Below are 7,467 nucleotides of genomic sequence, written 5' to 3' on the forward strand. Positions count from 1 at the left end.
CATTTGAATCATATAGCAAAGACTTTTCATTAATAGTACTTTCAAGACAAGCATCAATAAGCCTTGCATAAGAGTTAACTCATAAAGCAATAAATTCATAGTAAAGGCATTGAAGCAACACAAAGGAAGATTAAGTTTCAGCGGTTGCTTTCAACTTGTAACATGTATATCTCATGGATATTGTCAACATAAAGTAATATAATAAGTGCAATATGCAAGTATGTAGGAATCAATGCACAGTTAACACAAGTGTTTGCTTCTAAGACAGAAGGAAATAGGTAAACTGACTCAACATAAAAGTAGAAGAATGGCCCTTCGCAGAGGGAAGCATTGATTGCTATATTTGTGCTAGAGCTTTTATTTTGAAAACATAAAGAGAGCATAAAAGTAAAGTTTTGAGAGGTGTTTGTTGTTGTCAACGAATGGTAATGGGCACTCTAACCCCCTTGCCAGACAAACCTTCAAAGAGCGGCTCCCATGAAACATTTTTATTTTTGGGTGGCACTCCTTCCAACCTTTACTTTCACAAACCATGGCTAACCGAATCCTCGGGTGCCTGCCAACAATCTCATACCATGAAGGAGTGCCTTTTATTTTAGTTTTATTTAGATGACACTCCTCCCCACCTTTGCTTTCTCAAGCCATGGCTAACCGAATCCCCGGGTGCCGTCCAACAATCACATATCATGGAGGAGTGTCTATTTTTTGTAAAATTATGAAAGTTAATTAATTGGGACTGTGAATCCCATTGCCAGCTCTTTTTGCAAAATTATTGGATAAGCGGATGAAGCCACTAGTCCATTGGTGAAAGTTGCCCAACAAGATTGAAAGATAAACACCACATACTTCCTCATGAGCTATAAAACATTGACACAAATAAGAGGTAATAATTTTTGAAGTGTTTAAAGATAGCACTCAAGCAATTTACTTCGGAATGGCGGAGAAATACCATGTAGTAGGTAGGTATGGTGGACACAAATGGCATAGTTTTTTGGCTCAAGGATTTGGATGCATGAGAAGTAACCCCTCTCAATACAAGGCTTAGGCTAGCAAGGTTGTTTGAAGCAAACACAAGTATGAACTGGTACATCAAAACTCACATAAAAAACATATTGCAAGCATTATAAGACTCTACACCGTCTTCCTTGTTGTTCGACCCTTACTAGAAAATATCTAGACCTTAGAGAGACCAATCATGCAAACCAAATTTTAGCAAGCTCTATGTATTTCTTCATTAATAGGTGCAAAGTATATGATGCAAGAGCTTAAGCATGAGCACAACAATTTCCAAATATCAAGTTATTCAAGACATCATACCAATTACTACATGTAGCATTTTCTGTTTCCAACCATATAACAATTAACGAAGCAGTTTCAACCTTCGCCATAAAAATTAAAAGCTAAGAACACATCTGTTCATATGAACCAGCGGAGCATGTCTCTCTCCCACAAAATCATTTATTCAAACAAAAACAAAAACAAAAACATACAGACGCTCCAAGTAAAGTACATAAGATGTGACCGAATAAAAATATAGTTTCAAGAGAAGGAACCTGATAATTTGTCGATAAAGAAGGGGATGCCTTGGGCATCCCCAAGCTTAGATGCTTGAGCCTTCTTGAAATATGCAGCGATGAACCACCGGGGCATCCCCAAGCTTAGACTTTTCACTCTTCTTGATCACATTGTATCATCCTCCTCTCTTGACCCTTGAAAACTTCCTCCACACCAAACTCAAAACAACTCATTAGAGGGTTAGTGCATAATCAAAATTCACATGTTCAGAGGTGACACAATCATTCTTAACACTTCTGGACATTGCCTAAAGTTACTGGAAGTTAATGGAACAAATAAATCCATCCCACATAGCAAAAGAAGCAATGCGAAATAAAAGGCAGAATCTGTCAAAACAGAACAGTCCGTAAAGACGAATTTTATTGAGGCACCAGACTTGCTCAAATGAAAATGCTCAAATTGAATTAAAGTTGCGTACATATCTGAGGATCACTCACGTAAATTGGCATAATTTTCTGAGTTACCTACAGAGAATTAGGCCCAGATTCGTGACAAGCAAGAAATCTGTTTCTGCGCAGTAATCCAAATCTAGTATCAACCTTTCTATCAACGACTTTACTTGGCACAACAATGCAATAAAAATAAGATAAGGAGAGATTGCTACAGTAGTAACAACTTCCAAGACACAAATATAAAACAAAGTTACTGTAGCAAAATAAACACATGGGTTATCTCCCAAGAAGTGCTTTCTTTATAGCCATTAAGATGGGCTCAGCGAGCTTTAATGATGCACTCGCAAGAAATAGTATTTGAAGCAAAAGAGAGCATCAAGAGGCAAATTCAAAACACATTTAATTCTAACATGCTTCCTATGCATAGGAATCTTGTAAATAAACAAGTTCATGAAGAGCAAAGCGACAAGCATAGGAAGATAAAACAAGTGTAGCTTCAAGATTTTAAGCATATAGAGAGGTGTTTTAGTAACATGAAAATTTCTACAACCATATTTTCCTCTCTCATAAAGATTTTCAGTAGCATCATGAACAAACTCAACAATATAACTATCACATAAAGCATTCTTATCATGAGTCTCATGCATAAAATTATTACTCTCCACATAAGCATAATCAATTTTATTAGTAATAGTGGGAGCAAATTCAACAAAGTAGCTATCATTATTATTCTCATCATCAAATATAGGAGGCATATTGTAATCATAATCAAATTTATCCTCCATAACAGGCGGTACCAAAAGACCACTATCATTATAATCATCATAAATAGGAGGCAAAGTATCATCAAAGAAAATTTCCTCCTCAATGACCGGGGGACTAAAAAGATCACGCTCATCAAAACCAGCTTCCCCAAGCTTAGAATTTTCCATAGCATTAGCAACAATAGTGTTCAAAGCATTCATATTAATAACATTCCAATTAGCATGCATATAAAGTTCCATGGGTTTTTTAATTCTCTCTTCAAACACATCATGTCCTAATTCAAGATAAAGTTCATAAAGATCTCTCATATTTTTGTTGTTTTCCATTATGCCTAACTAGTGTAAAACAAGAAACAAAAAGATGCAATTGCAGGATCTAAAGGAAATAGCTTCGAGTACTTACAACGGTACCGGAAAATAGCTTAGTAGCCGAGATCCGGAGTGTGAGTACCTTTTACCTTTCCTCCCTGGCAACGGCGCTAGAAAAGTGCTTGATGTCTACTCACGCTTCTTTTCCTGTAGACAGTGTTGGGCCTCCAAGAGCAGAGGTTTGTAGAACAGCAGCAAGTTTTCCCTTAAGTGGATCACCCAAGGTTTATCGAACTCAGGGAGGAAGAGGTCAAAGATATCCCTCTCAAGCAACCCCGCAACCACAAAGCAAGAAGTCTCTTGTGTCCCCAACACACCTAATACACTTGTCAGATGTATAGGTGCACTAGTTCGGCGAAGAGATAGTGAAATACAAGTGGTATGAATGAATATGAGTGGTAATAGCAATCTGAATAAAATATGGCAGCGAGTAAACATGCAACAAAACAGTAAACAAACGGAGATTCGATGCTTGGAAGCAAGGCCTAGGGATCCTGCTTTCACTAGTGGACACTCTCAACAATGATCACATAATAGAACCACTCTACACTCTCTTGTTGGATGATGAACAACACTAATTGTGTAGGGCTACAAGAGCACATCAATGCCGGAGTTAACAAGCTCCACAACATTCAATGTTCATATTTAAATAACCTTAGAGTGCATGATAGATCATTGCAATTACACCAAGTACTAACATAGCATGCACACTGTCACCATCACACTATGAAGGAGGCATAGATCACATCAATACTATCCTAGCAATAATTAACTTCATAATCTACAAGAGATTACAATCATAACCTACGCCAAGTACTACATGATGCACACACTGTCACCATTACACCGTGGAGGAGGAATAGACTACTTTAATAACATCACTAGAGTAGCACATAGATGATATTCAACTAGATCACATAAAGAGAGAGATGAACCACATAGCTACAGCGGAGCCCTCAGCCTCGGGGGTGAATTACTCCCTCCTCATCATGGGAGCAGCGATGGCGGGTGAAGATGGTGGTGGAGATGGCTTCCGGGGGCAATTCCCCGTCCCGGCAGGGTGCCAGAACAGAGACTTCTGTCCCCCGAATTGGAGTTTCGCGATGGCGGCAGCGTCCCTGGAGTCTTTCTGGAGTTTCGTCAATCGGTGTTGAAGATTTAGGTCACGACGGCTTAAATAGGCGAAGAGTCGGAGTCGGAAGAGTCCCGAGGGGCCCACCCCATAGGGTGGGGTGACCACCCCTCTGGCCGCGCCGACCTATGGGGAGGAGGCCCTGGGCCTCCTCTGGCCTGGCCCTTCTGGCTCCGTGAGTCTTCTGGCGAAATAGAATTTTCGTGATTTTTCTGGATTTTTCCGAGCACTTTGGTTTTTGGGCCTTTTCTACAATAAACAGACATAATAAACAGAAACTGGCACTGTGGCATCTTGTTAATAGGTTAGTCCAATAAATGCCATAATATGATATAAAGTGCGAGCAAAACATGTAGGTATTGTCATAAAACAAGCATGGAACATCAGAAATTATAGATACGTTGGAGACGTATCACTGCGCTGCTCATTAATTCTCTGATAATTGTCTCGATTATTACCTCCACTAGTTACTCGGAAGCCAGCCGATATTTGGCCGGGACCATCATAGTCTGAGAACTGTCGAGAAAAGCGTCGTCTATTTTGATTGTTTAGGTTGCGGTCGTCCTCAGGCGACCTATGCCGTTTGTTTTGAACAGCATCTTCTCCATCTGCCTAGCGATTCGCTATTTCCATGAGCGCTGCTATTGTTTTCGGGTTAGTCCTTCCTAAATCCTCGATTAGGTCCTTCCTTCGGATCCCAGCAACAAACACATCTATTGCTCTTTCGTCAGATATGTTCTCCACCGAGTTTTTGATAATGTTCCACCTCTGGATGTATGTCCTCATTGGCTCATCAAACTTCTGCCAGCAGACCCTCAGCTGCTCTATTGACGCGGGTTTCTTGCATGTGGATAGGAAGTTTTTCACAAACATGTCCTCGAAGGTTTCCCAGCTGTCGATCGATCCAGGTGGTAGCTTTTTTATCCTTGACCTCGCTGCTCCACTTAGGTGGACCTGGATACTCTGCATGGCACTTGCTTTGGTTCCACCCGTCAATTTTACTGTCTCCAGGTAGTCGACTAACCAATCCTCAGGATCATGCAAACCATCGAACTTCTTGTAGTTGTCGGGCAATTTGAACCCAGACGGGACCCGAGTTTTAAGAACTCGTCGAGTGAAGCAAGGGAGCCCACACATATCCTCCTCATCTACTTCTGGTGAATGTTGTTCTCTCCTTTCTTGCCGCGCTCTATCGACCCGCGCCTGCGTCGCAGTATCTCTCGCATCGCCCGTAATTGGAGGATCTTGCACTACCACAGTGGGTCGTGGACTATTTTTCCTTGGAGCACCTTCGGGAGGTGCACTTGTACTTGCAAACGCTATTCCCATGGATCCAACTCCTGCCATAGACATGTTGTACAATGCTTCTCTTGGATCTCCGAAGGTGGCCTGGATGCCAGTATAAAGGCCTGAGTCGTCATGTATCCAGCTTCTGGTGTTTTGGGGATAATGTTTCCTCTTATGTCTATCGATATAAAAGACATATCGAGGTTTTGGATCAGGTGTTCCCTCTCGCCCTCAGGTATATGCTGCAGCCGAGATCTTCCTCTATTACGAGCTTCTCTATGATTATCTCCCGAAGTTCCTGATTGTCGACTCTGCTCAGCTCTTCGCCTACTTGACGCGGAAGCTGTAGCTTTTCTCTGCTCGAGTATCACCCTTTGTTTTTCCAACTCTCGTCCAGCACACGCGAGTCTATATTGATATGTTTGCAATTCCTCCACCGTAGCCGTGGTGGTCATCGGATCTGTTCCATTCCATGCTCTTGATACTCTATCCCAAGATGCTTGTGAAAGTTGTAATCTCTGGCGAGGTGTAGGCCCGACATACTTGCTGCCCAAACCTCGCGTGAGATCAGCGGGATCGACGTATGGATTTCCCAAATCATCGAAAACCTCTGATTTTCGTCATCTTGACGACTTTGCTCACCGATCACACAGACTTGATGGTATGTTGCCATTGTATGTTCATCTTCGGGGTCGGTGACACCATCGTAACGATCGGCGAAGACCCCCCCCCCCCGAATAAGGGTAGATTTGTCGATGAAGCTGAAGCTGTCAACGCTTTCCGAGTCGTTGTCCAGATCGGAGTCCGTAAACGACCCGAAAGACATCCCGCCGAACAGATTGGTGAGATCTCCGCCGACGGCGGGCTTGATGCTGCTTGTCGACGAAGTTTCGCCGTCGCTCGACTTGGTTGACGATGATGATCCCGAGAAATCGGGACCAACCGCTAACGGTCCCGAACAGATCGGTGCCGCTAAACGATGTGATCCTTCTCTCCCGACACAAAAGTAGAAGCTCCCGAACTTCATCTCCTTTGGCTCTTCCAGATAGGCATATGCATCCAAACGGGCGGGAGGGTGAGGAACAAAATCAACGAGACCAGTTTTGATCTGTTTACCTCCGTCCATCGCATTGCTTGCCACCGAAGATGTCGACGATGTTGAACGTGCCATCGAGATCAGCTCCTTGTCGCCTCTAATCCCCACAGACGGCGCCAATTGACAAGGTATTAACTTGTCAATGCCTACGAGTTGTAGACTAGGGTTTCGTAGAAAGTAGAGGGCAAGTAGATCTCGAAGGTTTCAGCCGGAAAAGTACTCGACTGCTAAAAGCTAGGGTTATGTTGACAATGAAATCGATCCTTTCTTTCTCCCTCGACTCCCCCTTATATACGAGGCAGAGCCGAGGGTTTCGTGATGTACAAGTTACAAACAACGAGAGACTCTTTGAGTTCGTCCCGTATTGGTTACAAGTCTTTATTCCTAATACAACTCTATCTTTCCATATCAATACTTAATTGGACTTCCGGACTTCGTATTCTTCGAGTCATGGGCCTTCAGTAAACCCCGGGTACCTTCTTCGGCAGGCCCATTGGGAATACCTATGTCAGCCAGCCCCTACGCCGGTCTGACTGGTCAGACCCGAGCTCCATGGTCTGACTGGTCGGGCGCCGGGCTCCAGGACGGTGACCGCCGGATGCCTATACTGCTGCGGGTCGGCAGCCTGCTAGTTTGTCCGGCGCATGGTACGCCCGTCAGTCGGCTTGCCAGTTCCAAAGAAATGATTTTTATTACTCGGAGGTATGATGTTAAAATCCATGTGGAGAATACACCGAACAATCTTTGCTAACGGACAAGATATAAAAAATGTTAAATTGTTTCATCTTGATCATAGAGGCAACATTTATTACTACCTTTCCAAAAAAATTAGCTAGATTTTCTTTGGTGAGA

The sequence above is a fragment of the Lolium rigidum genome, chromosome 6 (assembly GCF_022539505.1).
Source record: "Lolium rigidum isolate FL_2022 chromosome 6, APGP_CSIRO_Lrig_0.1, whole genome shotgun sequence".
In the NCBI taxonomy this organism is placed as follows: domain Eukaryota; kingdom Viridiplantae; phylum Streptophyta; class Magnoliopsida; order Poales; family Poaceae; genus Lolium; species Lolium rigidum.